We start from the raw sequence: 15,029 nt of genomic DNA, 5'->3' as shown, positions 1-15,029 counted from the left end.
ACACACACAACTACAGCACAAAATTGCCATAACGTATAGTGAAAACTGGAAACAACCACTCTGAATGAGCTCTCTCCTACCACTTTTTCTATTTCAAAAAGTGGCACAGTCATCAAAAGCAAGCAACATCCATAAGAAACAGAGTTGCCAACTGCCTTCATGCTGAGAAGAGAGCCCTTTAACTCATCATTGTGGTTGGTGAGTTTGGACACTTTCAAGCACATTTCTCCCATCATTGCCTATAGAAATGATCCCTGAAAGTATAGTCTTAATTCCCATTTGTTGATGGTTTAGCTAGACCATAAGAATCAGTATTTAAAGTAATGGAGACATTTTTGTACCATTTTTGAAAGTGGGTAATCGTATTGTTACCCAATTTTCACAAACATAACCTGCTCCACAAATTGAATGATTAAAGTATACAAACTTTAAATGGTTTGTTGTAAGTCTAGAGACATTTTAAAATAGAATTATATAGCAGATTATAATATTGGCATACACTAAAATGTTGGTCTTAAATATCAAACAGAATACTTAGCAATTAAAATAATGCACTAATATTACTATCGAAAATCTATTGGTAATTTTATCATTTCCCAAATGGCATTCAAAAATAAATCAGTGGCTTGCAACTGTAAGCAATTCAGCTGTTACTATTTTGCTAATACCCATTTTAAAACAAATACGCTGCAAACAAAATTGTTTTAAATGCATCAGTCCTCATAAAAATAAATCACTTGTACAAGATTAAAAGTCAAACACAAATACTCATTCAAAAACATTTTTCTCTACTAATCAACGTTCAAATTCAGAAATGTAAAGATATGTAGACCCATATTTACTCAAACACACACAACTACAGCACAAAATTGCCATAACGTATAGTGAAAACTGGAAACAACCACTCTGAATGAGCTCTCTCCTACCACTTTTTCTATTTCAAAAAGTGGCACAGTCATCAAAAGCAAGCAACATCCATAAGAAACAGAGTTGCCAACTGCCTTCATGCTGAGACGAGAGCCCTTTAACTCATCATCGTGGTTTGTGAGTTTGGACACTTTTAAGCACATTTCTCCCATCATTGCCTATAGAAAAGATCCCTGAAAGTATAGTCTTAATTCCCATTTGTTGATGGTTTAGCTAGACCATAATAATCAGTATTTAAAGTAATGGAGACATTTTTGTTCCATTTTTGAAAGTGGGCAATCGTTTTGTTACCCAATTTTCACAAACATAACCTGCTCCAGAAATTGAATGATTCAAGTATACAAACTATAAATGGTTTGTTGTAAGTCTAGAGACATTTTAAAATAGAATTATTTAGCAGATTATAGTATTGGCATACATAAAGATGTTGGTCTTAAATATCAAACAGAATACTTAGCAATTAAAATAATGCACTAATATTACTATCGAAAATCTATTGGTAATTTCATCATTTCCCACATTGCATTCAAAAATAAATCAGTGGCTTGCAACTGTAAGCAATTCAGCTGTTACTATTTTGCTAATACCCATTTTAAAACAAATACGCTGCAAACAAAATTGTTTTAAATGCATCAGTCCTCATAAAAATAAATCACTTGTACAAGATTAAAAGTCAAACGCAAATACTCATTCAAAAACATTTTTCTCTACTAATCAACGTTCAAATTCAGAAACATAAAGATATTTAGACCCATATTTATTTAAACACACACAACTACAGCACAAAATTGCCATAACGTATAGTGAAAACTGGAAACAACCACTCTGAATGAGCTCTCTCCTACCACTTTTTCTATTTCAAAAAGTGGCACAGTCATCAAAAGCATGCAACATCCATAAGAAACAGAGTTACCAACTGCCTTCATGCTGAGAAGAAAGCCCTTTAACTCATCATTGTGGTTGGTGAGTTTGGACACTTTCAAGCACATTTCTCCCATCATTGCCTATAGAAATGATCCCAGAAAGTATAGTCTTAATTCCCATTTGTTGATGGTTTAGCTAGACCATAAGAATCAGTATTTAAAGTAATGGAGACATTTTTGTACCATTTTTGAAAGTGGGTAATCGTATTGTTACCCAATTTTCACAAACATAACCTGCTCCACAAATTGAATGATTAAAGTATACAAACTATAAATGGTTTGTTGTAATTCTAGAGACATTTTAAAATATAATTATTTAGCAGATTATAATATTGGCATACACTAAGATGTTGGTCTTAAATATCAAACAGAATACTTAGCAATTAAAATAATGCACTAATATTACTATCGAAAATCTATTGGTAATTTCATCATTTCCCACATTGCATTCAAAAATAAATCAGTGGCTTGCAACTGTAAGCAATTCAGCTGTTACTATTTTGCTAATACCCATTTCAAAACAAATATGCTACAAAAAAAATTGTTTTAAATGCATCAGTCCTCATAAAAATAAATCACTTGTACAAGATTAAAAGTCAAACGCAAATACTCAGTCAAAAACATTTTTCTCTACTAATCAACGTTCAAATTCAGAAACGTAAAGATATGTAGACCCATATTTACTCAAACACACACAACTACAGCACAAAATTGCCATAACGTATAATGAAAACTGGAAACAACCACTCTGAATGAGCTCTCTCCTACCACTTTTTCTATTTCAAAAAGTGGCACAGTCATCAAAAGCAAGCAACATCCATAAGAAACAGAGTTGCCAACTGCCTTCATGCTGAGAAGAGAGCCCTTTAACTCATCATTGTGGTTGGTGAGTTTGGACACTTTCAAGCACATTTCTCCCATCATTGCCTATAGAAATGATCCCTGAAAGTATAGTCTTAATTCCCATTTGTTGATGGTTTAGCTAGACCATAAGAATCAGTATTTAAAGTAATGGAGACATTTTTGTACCATTTTTGAAAGTGGGTAATCGTATTGTTACCCAATTTTCACAAACATAACCTGCTCCACAAATTGAATGATTAAAGTATACAAACTTTAAATGGTTTGTTGTAAGTCTAGAGACATTTTAAAATAGAATTATATAGCAGATTATAATATTGGCATACACTAAAATGTTGGTCTTAAATATCAAACAGAATACTTAGCAATTAAAATAATGCACTAATATTACTATCGAAAATCTATTGGTAATTTTATCATTTCCCAAATGGCATTCAAAAATAAATCAGTGGCTTGCAACTGTAAGCAATTCAGCTGTTACTATTTTGCTAATACCCATTTTAAAACAAATACGCTGCAAACAAAATTGTTTTAAATGCATCAGTCCTCATAAAAATAAATCACTTGTACAAGATTAAAAGTCAAACACAAATACTCATTCAAAAACATTTTTCTCTACTAATCAACGTTCAAATTCAGAAATGTAAAGATATGTAGACCCATATTTACTCAAACACACACAACTACAGCACAAAATTGCCATAACGTATAGTGAAAACTGGAAACAACCACTCTGAATGAGCTCTCTCCTACCACTTTTTCTATTTCAAAAAGTGGCACAGTCATCAAAAGCAAGCAACATCCATAAGAAACAGAGTTGCCAACTGCCTTCATGCTGAGACGAGAGCCCTTTAACTCATCATCGTGGTTTGTGAGTTTGGACACTTTTAAGCACATTTCTCCCATCATTGCCTATAGAAAAGATCCCTGAAAGTATAGTCTTAATTCCCATTTGTTGATGGTTTAGCTAGACCATAATAATCAGTATTTAAAGTAATGGAGACATTTTTGTTCCATTTTTGAAAGTGGGCAATCGTTTTGTTACCCAATTTTCACAAACATAACCTGCTCCAGAAATTGAATGATTCAAGTATACAAACTATAAATGGTTTGTTGTAAGTCTAGAGACATTTTAAAATAGAATTATTTAGCAGATTATAGTATTGGCATACATAAAGATGTTGGTCTTAAATATCAAACAGAATACTTAGCAATTAAAATAATGCACTAATATTACTATCGAAAATCTATTGGTAATTTCATCATTTCCCACATTGCATTCAAAAATAAATCAGTGGCTTGCAACTGTAAGCAATTCAGCTGTTACTATTTTGCTAATACCCATTTTAAAACAAATACGCTGCAAACAAAATTGTTTTAAATGCATCAGTCCTCATAAAAATAAATCACTTGTACAAGATTAAAAGTCAAACGCAAATACTCATTCAAAAACATTTTTCTCTACTAATCAACGTTCAAATTCAGAAACATAAAGATATGTAGACCCATATTTATTTAAACACACACAACTACAGCACAAAATTGCCATAACGTATAGTGAAAACTGGAAACAACCACTCTGAATGAGCTCTCTCCTACCACTTTTTCTATTTCAAAAAGTGGCACAGTCATCAAAAGCATGCAACATCCATAAGAAACAGAGTTACCAACTGCCTTCATGCTGAGAAGAAAGCCCTTTAACTCATCATTGTGGTTGGTGAGTTTGGACACTTTCAAGCACATTTCTCCCATCATTGCCTATAGAAATGATCCCAGAAAGTATAGTCTTAATTCCCATTTGTTGATGGTTTAGCTAGACCATAAGAATCAGTATTTAAAGTAATGGAGACATTTTTGTACCATTTTTGAAAGTGGGTAATCGTATTGTTACCCAATTTTCACAAACATAACCTGCTCCACAAATTGAATGATTAAAGTATACAAACTATAAATGGTTTGTTGTAATTCTAGAGACATTTTAAAATATAATTATTTAGCAGATTATAATATTGGCATACACTAAGATGTTGGTCTTAAATATCAAACAGAATACTTAGCAATTAAAATAATGCACTAATATTACTATCGAAAATCTATTGGTAATTTCATCATTTCCCACATTGCATTCAAAAATAAATCAGTGGCTTGCAACTGTAAGCAATTCAGCTGTTACTATTTTGCTAATACCCATTTCAAAACAAATATGCTACAAAAAAAATTGTTTTAAATGCATCAGTCCTCATAAAAATAAATCACTTGTACAAGATTAAAAGTCAAACGCAAATACTCAGTCAAAAACATTTTTCTCTACTAATCAACGTTCAAATTCAGAAACGTAAAGATATGTAGACCCATATTTACTCAAACACACACAACTACAGCACAAAATTGCCATAACGTATAATGAAAACTGGAAACAACCACTCTGAATGAGCTCTCTCCTACCACTTTTTCTATTTCAAAAAGTGGCACAGTCATCAAAAGCAAGCAACATCCATAAGAAACAGAGTTGCCAACTGCCTTCATGCTGAGAAGAGAGCCCTTTAACTCATCATTGTGGTTGGTGAGTTTGGACACTTTCAAGCACATTTCTCCCATCATTGGATGGTAATTAAATCACTTCCGGAAGGGGCCGGGGATGGTCGCATGCTGTGGAGCTCCGTCACCATCCACGGAGCTTCCACCATCCCCGGCCTCAGGAGCAGCTTGCGGCGGAGGGGACGGAGACAGAGGAGGCGGGCAGGCAGGCAGCGGTGGAGGAGGGGGGAAGCGTGCACCGCGATCCCCCGAGGACGATGCGGCCGGAGCGGGGGAGAAGGCTGACCCCACGCGCTCGCCGCAGCTCAGCAGCTTACCCGCACGGGGCGGGTGTGCAATCAGCCCAGGCGCCCGCCACAGCTCACCCGCATGGTGCGGGTGTGAAATCAGCCCAGGCGTCACCCCCTCACTTCCCCCGGGACCCGCCAGCATCCCGACGCGGCCTCCGGAAATCGAGGCCTGGACCAAGCAGTGCAGCCGCGGCCTCTCCTGCCGGCTCTGACGCGGCCCCTGCATCCCGGGTGACGCGGCCGGCTCACAGTGGCTGAGAAGTGAACGGATGCCCCCGGCAACACCACCGGCCGGGGGGGACACCCAGGACCACCTCCACTGCCCTTTGGACGCAGTGCCGGGCTAAAGGAAGAAAAAGAAGACCAGCAGACCCGGTGAGAAGGGACCCATCCCCCCCCCCCCAGGAGGCAGATCAGCCAGGGGGACCCCCGGCAATTCACCGCAGTGGCCGGTAGGATCCCCCCCCTCCAACAGGCCGCACCAGCCCCGGGTAAACTCTGTGGCAGCTCCGCGCCCCCCCCCCCTTCCGCTGACTCTCCCCCGGCCTCACTGACTTTGCCCCCTCCTCCCCCCACCACCCACGGCTCTCCCCCAGGAAGATTCAAGATGGCGCCGCAAATGGCTGCCTAGGAACTGTGCAAATGTATCATGTGTTAACTGTACTGTCCCTGCTTAACTGTACTGTCCCTGCTTATATTGCTACCTGCCTGGCTGCTGCAACGACCAGTGGCGCCGCTGATGGCTGCCTAGGCGCTGTGCAGCTCGGCAGGTATGTGTTTCCTGTGTGATAACTGTACTGTCCCTGCTTATGTTGCTACCTACCTGGCTGCTGCAGCGACCAGTGGCGCCGCTGATGGCTGCCTAGGCGCTGTGCAGCTTGGCGGGTATGTGTCCCCTGTGTGATAAATGTACTGTCCCTGCTTATGTTGCTACCTACCTGGCTCCGCAACGACCAGTGGCGCCGACGATGGCTGCCTAGGCGCTGTTCAGCTCGGCGGGTTCATGTCCCTTATGTGATAAATGTACTGTCCTGCTTGTATTGCTACCTACCTGGCTGCTGCAGCGACCAGTGGCGCCGCTGATGGCTGCCTAGGCGCTGTGCAGCTTGGCGAGTATGTGTCCCCTGTGTGATAAATGTGCTGTCCCTGCTTATGTTGCTACCTACCTGGCTGCCGCAGCGACCAGTGGCGCCGCCGATGGCTGCCTAGGCGCTGTTCAGCTCGGCGGGTTCATGTCCCCTATGTGATAAATGTACTGTCCTGCTTATATTGCTACCTACCTGGCTGCTGCAACGACCAGTGGCGCCGCTGATGGCTGCCTAGGCGCTGTGCGGCGTGGCAGGCATGTGATCCCCGCAAGTGATGTCTTAATGCTCTCAATGTAATGCGTTTAATGTCTCAATGGAATGTGTAAAATGTCTCAATGGTATGCATGTAACGTGTCGTCGTTCCCCCCCCCCCCCCCCCATTTCATCCCTGCTGATGCTGCACTGTAATCCACAAAAAATTCCTAGTGTGCGCAAGCACACATGGCCAATAAAGTTGATTCTGATTCTGATTCTGATTCTGATTGCCTATAGAAATGATCCCTGAAAGTATAGTCTTAATTCCCATTTGTTGATGGTTTAGCTAGACCATAAGAATCAGTATTTAAAGTAATGGAGACATTTTTGTACCATTTTTGAAAGTGGGTAATCGTATTGTTACCCAATTTTCACAATCATAACCTGCTCCACAAATTGAATGATTAAAGTATACAAACTATAAATGGTTTGTTGTAAGTCTAGAGACATTTTAAAATAGAATTATTTAGCAGATTATAATATTGGCATACATAAAGATGTTGGTCTTAAATATCAAACAGAATACTTAGCAATTAAAATAATGCACTAATATTACTATCGAAAATCTATTGGTAATTTTATCATTTCCCAAATGGCATTCAAAAATAAATCAGTGGCTTGCAACTGTAAGCAATTCAGCTGTTACTATTTTGCTAATACCCATTTTAAAACAAATACGCTGCAAACAAAATTGTTTTAAATGCATCAGTCCTCATAAAAATAAATCACTTGTACAAGATTAAAAGTCAAACGCAAATACTCATTCAAAAACATTTTTCTCTACTAATCAACGTTCAAATTCAGAAATGTAAAGATATGTAGACCCATATTTACTCAAACACACACAACTACAGCACAAAATTGCCATAACGTATAGTGAAAACTGGAAACAACCACTCTGAATGAGCTCTCTCCTACCACTTTTTCTATTTCAAAAAGTGGCACAGTCATCAAAAGCAAGCAACATCCATAAGAAACAGAGTTACCAACTGCCTTCATGCTGAGACGAGAGCCCTTTAACTCATCATCGTGGTTTGTGAGTTTGGACACTTTCAAGCACATTTCTCCCATCATTGCCTATAGAAAAGATCCCTGAAAGTATAGTCTTAATTCCCATTTGTTGATGGTTTAGCTAGACCATAATAATCAGTATTTAAAGTAATGGAGACATTTTTGTACCATTTTTGAAAGTGGGCAATCGTTTTGTTACCCAATTTTCACAAACATAACCTGCTCCAGAAATTGAATGATTCAAGTATACAAACTATAAATGGTTTGTTGTAAGTCTAGAGACATTTTAAAATAGAATTATTTAGCAGATTATAATATTGGCATACATAAAGATGTTGGTCTTAAATATCAAACAGAATACTTAGCAATTAAAATAATGCACTAATATTGCTATCGAAAATCTATTGGTAATTTCATCATTTCCCACATTGCATTCAAAAATAAATCAGTGGCTTGCAACTGTAAGCAATTCAGCTGTTACTATTTTGCTAATACCCATTTTAAAACAAATACGCTGCAAACAAAATTGTTTTAAATGCATCAGTCCTCATAAAAATAAATCACTTGTACAAGATTAAAAGTCAAACGCAAATACTCATTCAAAAACATTTTTCTCTACTAATCAACGTTCAAATTCAGAAACATAAAGATATGTAGACCCATATTTATTTAAACACACACAACTACAGCACAAAATTGCCATAACGTATAGTGAAAACTGGAAACAACCACTCTGAATGAGCTCTCTCCTACCACTTTTTCTATTTCAAAAAGTGGCACAGTCATCAAAAGCAAGCAACATCCATAATAAACAGAGTTATCAACTGCCTTCATGCTGAGAAGAAAGCCCTTTAACTCATCATTGTGGTTGGTGAGTTTGGACACTTTCAAGCACATTTCTCCCATCATTGCCTATAGAAATGATCCCAGAAAGTATAGTCTTAATTCCCATTTGTTGATGGTTTAGCTAGACCATAAGAATCAGTATTTAAAGTAATGGAGACATTTTTGTACCATTTTTGAAAGTGGGTAATCGTATTGTTACCCAATTTTCACAAACATAACCTGCTCCACAAATTGAATGATTAAAGTATACAAACTATAAATGGTTTGTTGTAAGTCTAGAGACATTTTAAAATATAATTATTTAGCAGATTATAATATTGGCATACACTAAGATGTTGGTCTTAAATATCAAACAGAATACTTAGCAATTAAAATAATGCACTAATATTACTATCGAAAATCTATTGGTAATTTCATCATTTCCCACATTGCATTCAAAAATAAATCAGTGGCTTGCAACTGTAAGCAATTCAGCTGTTACTATTTTGCTAATACCCATTTTAAAACAAATATGCTACAAAAAAAATTGTTTTAAATGCATCAGTCCTCATAAAAATAAATCACTTGTACAAGATTAAAAGTCAAACGCAAATACTCAGTCAAAAACATTTTTCTCTACTAATCAACGTTCAAATTCAGAAACGTAAAGATATGTAGACCCATATTTACTCAAACACACACAACTACAGCACAAAATTGCCATAACGTATAATGAAAACTGGAAACAACCACTCTGAATAAGCTCTCTCCTACCACTTTTTCTATTTCAAAAAGTGGCACAGTCATCAAAAGCAAGCAACATCCATAAGAAACAGAGTTGCCAACTGCCTTCATGCTGAGAAGAGAGCCCTTTAACTCATCATTGTGGTTGGTGAGTTTGGACACTTTCAAGCACATTTCTCCCATCATTGCCTATAGAAATGATCCCTGAAAGTATAGTCTTAATTCCCATTTGTTGATGGTTTAGCTAGACCATAAGAATCAGTATTTAAAGTAATGGAGACATTTTTGTACCATTTTTGAAAGTGGGTAATCGTATTGTTACCCAATTTTCACAATCATAACCTGCTCCACAAATTGAATGATTAAAGTATACAAACTATAAATGGTTTGTTGTAAGTCTAGAGACATTTTAAAATAGAATTATTTAGCAGATTATAATATTGGCATACATAAAGATGTTGGTCTTAAATATCAAACAGAATACTTAGCAATTAAAATAATGCACTAATATTACTATCGAAAATCTATTGGTAATTTCATCATTTCCCACATTGCATTCAAAAATAAATCAGTGGCTTGCAACTGTAAGCAATTCAGCTGTTACTATTTTGCTAATACCCATTTTAAAACAAATACGCTGCAAACAAAATTGTTTTAAATGCATCAGTCCTCATAAAAATAAATCACTTGTACAAGATTAAAAGTCAAACGCAAATACTCATTCAAAAACATTTTTCTCTACTAATCAACGTTCAAATTCAGAAACGTAAAGATATGTAGACCCATATTTACTCAAACACACACAACTACAGCACAAAATTGCCATAACGTATAGTGAAAACTGGAAACAACCACTCTGAATGAGCGCTCTCCTACCACTTTTTCTATTTCAAAAAGTGGCACAGTCATCAAAAGCAAGCAACATCCATAAGAAACAGAGTTGCCAACTGCCTTCATGCTGAAAAGAGAGCCCTTTAACTCATCATTGTGGTTGGTGAGTTTGGACACTTTCAAGCACATTTCTCCCATCATTGCCTATAGAAATGATCCCTGAAAGTATAGTCTTAATTCCCATTTGTTGATGGTTTAGCTAGACCATAAGAATCAGTATTTAAAGTAATGGAGACATTTTTGTACCATTTTTGAAAGTGGGTAATCGTATTGTTACCCAATTTTCACAAACATAACCTGCTCCACAAATTGAATGATTAAAGTATACAAACTATAAATGGTTTGTTGTAAGTCTAGAGACATTTTAAAATAGAATTATTTAGCAGATTATAATATTGGCATACATAAAGATGTTGGTCTTAAATATCAAACAGAATACTTAGCAATTAAAATAATGCACTAATATTACTATCGAAAATCTATTGGTAATTTCATCATTTCCCACATTGCATTCAAAAATAAATCAGTGGCTTGCAACTGTAAGCAATTCAGCTGTTACTATTTTGCTAATACCCATTTTAAAACAAATACGCTGCAAACAAAATTGTTTTAAATGCATCAGTCCTCATAAAAATAAATCACTTGTACAAGATTAAAAGTCAAACGCAAACACTCATTCAAAAACATTTTTCTCTACTAATCAACGTTCAAATTCAGAAATGTAAAGATATGTAGACCCATATTTACTCAAACACACACAACTACAGCACAAAATTGCCATAACGTATAGTGAAAACTGGAAACAACCACTCTGAATGAGCTCTCTCCTACCACTTTTTCTATTTCAAAAAGTGGCACAGTCATCAAAAGCAAGCAAGCAACATCCATAAGAAACAGAGTTGCCAACTGCCTTCATGCTGAGAAGAGAGCCCTTTAACTCATCATTGTGGTTGGTGAGTTTGGACACTTTCAAGCACGATTCTCCCATCATTGCCTATAGAAATGATCCCTGAAAGTATAGTCTTAATTCCCATTTGTTGATGGTTTAGCTAGACCATAAGAATCAGTATTTAAAGTAATGGAGACATTTTTGTACCATTTTTGAAAGTGGGTAATCGTATTGTTACCCAATTTTCACAAACATAACCTGCTCCACAAATTGAATGATTAAAGTATACAAACTATAAATGGTTTGTTGTAAGTCTAGAGACATTTTAAAATAGAATTATTTAGCAGATTATAATATTGGCATACATAAAGATGTTGGTCTTAAATATCAAACAGAATACTTAGCAATTAAAATAATGCACTAATATTACTATCGAAAATCTATTGGTAATTTCATCATTTCCCACATTGCATTCAAAAATAAATCAGTGGCTTGCAACTGTAAGCAATTCAGCTGTTACTATTTTGCTAATACCCATTTTAAAACAAATACGCTGCAAACAAAATTGTTTTAAATGCATCAGTCCTCATAAAAATAAATCACTTGTACAAGATTAAAAGTCAAACGCAAATACTCATTCAAAAACATTTTTCTCTACTAATCAACGTTCAAATTCAGAAACGTAAAGATATGTAGACCAATATTTACTCAAACACACACAACTACAGCACAAAATTGCCATAACGTATAGTGAAAACTGGAAACAACCACTCTGAATGAGCTTTCTCCTACCACTTTTTCTATTTCAAAAAGTGGCACAGTCATCAAAAGCAAGCAACATCCATAAGAAACAGAGTTGCCAACTGCCTTCATGCTGAGAAGAGAGCCCTTTAACTCATCATTGTGGTTGGTGAGTTTGGATACTTTCAAGCACATTTCTCCCATCATTGCCTATAGAAATGATCCCTGAAAGTATAGTCTTAATTCCTATTTGTTGATGGTTTAGCTAGACCATAAGAATCAGTATTTAAAGTAATGGAGACATTTTTGTACCATTTTTGAAAGTGGGTTATCGTATTGTTACCCAATTTTCACAAACATAACCTGCTCCACAAATTGAATGATTAAAGTATACAAACTATAAATGGTTTGTTGTAAGTCTAGAGACATTTTAAAATAGAATTATTTAGCAGATTATAATATTGGCATACACTAAGATGTTGGTCTTAAATATCAAACAGAATACTTAGCAATTAAAATAATGCACTAATATTACTATCGAAAATCTATTGGTAATTTTATCATTTCCCAAAATGCATTCAAAAATAAATCAGTGGCTTGCAACTGTAAGCAATTCAGCTTTTACTATTTTGCTAATATCCATTTTAAAACAAATACGCTGCAAACAAAATTGTTTTAAATGCATCAGTCCTCATAAAAATAAATCACTTGTACAAGATTAAAAGTCAAATGCAAATACTCAATCAAAAACATTTTTCTCTACTAATCAACGTTCAAATTCAGAAATGTAAAGATATGTAGACCCATATTTACTCAAACACACACAACTACAGCACAAAATTGCCATAACGTATAGTGAAAACTGGAAACAACCACTCTGGATGAGCTCTCTCCTACCACTTTTTCTATTTCAAAAAGTGGCACAGTCATCAAAAGCAAGCAACATTCATAAGAAACAGAGTTGCCAACTGCCTTCATGTTGAGAAGAGAGCCCTTTAACTCATCATTGTGGTTGGTGAGTTTGGACACTTTCAAGCACATTTCTCCCATCATTGCCTGTAGAAATGATCCCTGAAAGTATAATCTTAATTCCCATTTGTTGATGGTTTAGCTAGACCATAAGAATCAGTATTTAAAGTAATGGAGACATTTTTGTACCATTTTTGAAAGTGGGTAATCGTATTGTTACCCAATTTTCACAAACATAACCTGCTCCACAAATTGAATGATTAAAGTATACAAACTATAAATGGTTTGTTGTAAGTCTAGAGACATTTTAAAATAGAATTATTTAGCAGATTATAATATTGGCATACACTAAGATGTTGGTCTTAAATATCAAACAGAATACTTAGCAATTAAAATAATGCACTAATATTACTATCGAAAATCTACTGGTAATTTTATCATTTCCCAAATTGCATTAAAAAATAAATCAGTGGCTTGCAACTGTAAGTAATTCAGCTGTTACTATTTTGCTAATACCCATTTTAAAACAAATACGCTGCAAACAAAATTGTTTTAAATGCATCAGTCCTCATAAAAATAAATCACTTGTACAAGATTAAAAGTCAAACGCAAATACTCATTCAAAAACATTTTTCACTACTTATCAACGTTCAAATTCAGAAACGTAAAGATATGTAGACCCATATTTACTCAAACACACACAACTACAGCACAAAATTGCCATAACGTATAGTGAAAACTGGAAACAACCACTCTGAATGAGCTATCTCCTACCACTTTTTCTATTTCAAAAAGTGGCACAGTCATCAAAAGCAAGCAACATCCATAAGAAACAGAGTTGCCAACTGCCTTCATGCTGAGAAGAGAGCCCTTTAACTCATCATTGTGGTTGGTGAGTTTGGACACTTTCAAGCACATTTCTACCATCATTGCCTATAAAAATGATCCCTGAAAGTATAGTCTTAATTCCCATTTGTTGATGGTTTAGCTAGACCATAAGAATCAGTATTTAAAGTAATGGAGACATTTTTGTACCATTTTTGAAAGTGGGTAATCGTATTGTTACCCAATTTTCACAAACATAACCTGCTCCACAAATTGAATGATTAAAGTATACAAACTATAAATGGTTTGTTGTAAGTCTAGAGACATTTTAAAATAGAATTATTTAGCAGATTATAATATTGGCATACATAAAGATGTTGGTCTTAAATATCAAACAGAATACTTAGCAATTAAAATAATGCACTAATATTACTATCGAAAATCTATTGGTAATTTCATAATTTCCCACATTGCATTCAAAAATAAATCAGTGGCTTGCAACTGTAAGCAATTCAGCTGTTACTATTTTGCTAATACCCATTTTAAAACAAATACGCTGCAAACAAAATTGTTTTAAATGCATCAGTCCTCATAAAAAAAATCACTTGTACAAGATTCAAAATCATTTTTCACTACTAATCAACGTTCAAATTCAGAAACGTAAAGATATGTAGACCCATATTTACTCAAACACACACAACTACAGCACAAAATTGCCATAACGTATAGTGAAAACTGGAAACAACCACTCTGAATGAGCTCTCTCCTACCACTTTTTCTATTTCAAAAAGTGGCACAGTCATCAAAAGCAAGCAACATCCATAAGAAACAGAGTTGCCAACTGCCTTCATGCTGAGAAGAGAGCCCTTTAACTCATCATTGTGGTTGGTGAGTTTGGACACTTTCAAGCACATTTCTCCCATCATTGCCTATAGAAATGATCCCTGAAAGTATAGTCTTAATTCCCATTTGTTGATGGTTTAGCTAGACCATAAGAATCAGTATTTAAAGTAATGGAGACATTTTTGTACCATTTTTGAAAGTGGGTAATCGTATTGTTACCCAATTTTCACAAACATAACCTGCTCCACAAATTGAATGATTAAAGTATACAAACTATAAATGGTTTGTTGTAAGTCTGGAGACATTTTAAAATAGAATTATTTAGCAGATTATTATATTGGCATACATAAAGATGTTGGTCTTAAATATCAAACAGAATACTTAGCAATTAAAATAATGCACTAATATT

At 35.5% G+C, this 15,029-nt stretch overlaps 15 non-coding genes and 1 pseudogene across 15 annotated transcripts; all 16 read right to left on the bottom strand.

Moving 5' to 3' along the window:
- Window positions 1-54: 54 nt before the first annotated feature.
- On the bottom strand, window positions 55-270 carry LOC146061020 (small nucleolar RNA U3). The gene has a single exon (XR_014470580.1). It is a non-coding gene; the product is annotated as a small nucleolar RNA U3 (small nucleolar RNA).
- A 630-nt stretch (window positions 271-900) lies between these two features.
- LOC146061220 (small nucleolar RNA U3) lies at window positions 901-1,116 on the bottom strand. The gene has a single exon (XR_014470751.1). It is a non-coding gene; the product is annotated as a small nucleolar RNA U3 (small nucleolar RNA).
- Window positions 1,117-1,746: 630 nt separating this feature from the next.
- LOC146061244 (small nucleolar RNA U3) lies at window positions 1,747-1,962 on the bottom strand. Its single transcript, XR_014470773.1, has one exon. It is a non-coding gene; the product is annotated as a small nucleolar RNA U3 (small nucleolar RNA).
- Window positions 1,963-2,592: 630 nt separating this feature from the next.
- On the bottom strand, window positions 2,593-2,808 carry LOC146061019 (small nucleolar RNA U3). Its single transcript, XR_014470579.1, has one exon. It is a non-coding gene; the product is annotated as a small nucleolar RNA U3 (small nucleolar RNA).
- Window positions 2,809-3,438: 630 nt separating this feature from the next.
- On the bottom strand, window positions 3,439-3,654 carry LOC146061219 (small nucleolar RNA U3). Its single transcript, XR_014470750.1, has one exon. It is a non-coding gene; the product is annotated as a small nucleolar RNA U3 (small nucleolar RNA).
- A 630-nt stretch (window positions 3,655-4,284) lies between these two features.
- On the bottom strand, window positions 4,285-4,500 carry LOC146061243 (small nucleolar RNA U3). The gene has a single exon (XR_014470772.1). It is a non-coding gene; the product is annotated as a small nucleolar RNA U3 (small nucleolar RNA).
- Window positions 4,501-5,130: 630 nt separating this feature from the next.
- On the bottom strand, window positions 5,131-5,319 carry LOC146061428 (small nucleolar RNA U3; annotated as a pseudogene).
- A 2,455-nt stretch (window positions 5,320-7,774) lies between these two features.
- On the bottom strand, window positions 7,775-7,990 carry LOC146061272 (small nucleolar RNA U3). The gene has a single exon (XR_014470798.1). It is a non-coding gene; the product is annotated as a small nucleolar RNA U3 (small nucleolar RNA).
- A 630-nt stretch (window positions 7,991-8,620) lies between these two features.
- LOC146061231 (small nucleolar RNA U3) lies at window positions 8,621-8,836 on the bottom strand. Its single transcript, XR_014470761.1, has one exon. It is a non-coding gene; the product is annotated as a small nucleolar RNA U3 (small nucleolar RNA).
- A 630-nt stretch (window positions 8,837-9,466) lies between these two features.
- On the bottom strand, window positions 9,467-9,682 carry LOC146061154 (small nucleolar RNA U3). The gene has a single exon (XR_014470696.1). It is a non-coding gene; the product is annotated as a small nucleolar RNA U3 (small nucleolar RNA).
- A 630-nt stretch (window positions 9,683-10,312) lies between these two features.
- LOC146061290 (small nucleolar RNA U3) lies at window positions 10,313-10,528 on the bottom strand. Its single transcript, XR_014470814.1, has one exon. It is a non-coding gene; the product is annotated as a small nucleolar RNA U3 (small nucleolar RNA).
- A 630-nt stretch (window positions 10,529-11,158) lies between these two features.
- LOC146061307 (small nucleolar RNA U3) lies at window positions 11,159-11,378 on the bottom strand. The gene has a single exon (XR_014470829.1). It is a non-coding gene; the product is annotated as a small nucleolar RNA U3 (small nucleolar RNA).
- A 630-nt stretch (window positions 11,379-12,008) lies between these two features.
- LOC146061190 (small nucleolar RNA U3) lies at window positions 12,009-12,224 on the bottom strand. The gene has a single exon (XR_014470728.1). It is a non-coding gene; the product is annotated as a small nucleolar RNA U3 (small nucleolar RNA).
- A 630-nt stretch (window positions 12,225-12,854) lies between these two features.
- On the bottom strand, window positions 12,855-13,070 carry LOC146061354 (small nucleolar RNA U3). Its single transcript, XR_014470869.1, has one exon. It is a non-coding gene; the product is annotated as a small nucleolar RNA U3 (small nucleolar RNA).
- A 630-nt stretch (window positions 13,071-13,700) lies between these two features.
- On the bottom strand, window positions 13,701-13,916 carry LOC146061327 (small nucleolar RNA U3). Its single transcript, XR_014470846.1, has one exon. It is a non-coding gene; the product is annotated as a small nucleolar RNA U3 (small nucleolar RNA).
- Window positions 13,917-14,521: 605 nt separating this feature from the next.
- Window positions 14,522-14,737, bottom strand: LOC146061018 (small nucleolar RNA U3). Its single transcript, XR_014470578.1, has one exon. It is a non-coding gene; the product is annotated as a small nucleolar RNA U3 (small nucleolar RNA).
- Window positions 14,738-15,029: the final 292 nt, after the last annotated feature.

This window comes from Crinia signifera, chromosome 2 (assembly GCF_055691185.1).
Source record: "Crinia signifera chromosome 2, ASM5569118v1, whole genome shotgun sequence".
In the NCBI taxonomy this organism is placed as follows: domain Eukaryota; kingdom Metazoa; phylum Chordata; class Amphibia; order Anura; family Myobatrachidae; genus Crinia; species Crinia signifera.
This window is presented reverse-complemented; position numbering and strand designations above follow the sequence as displayed.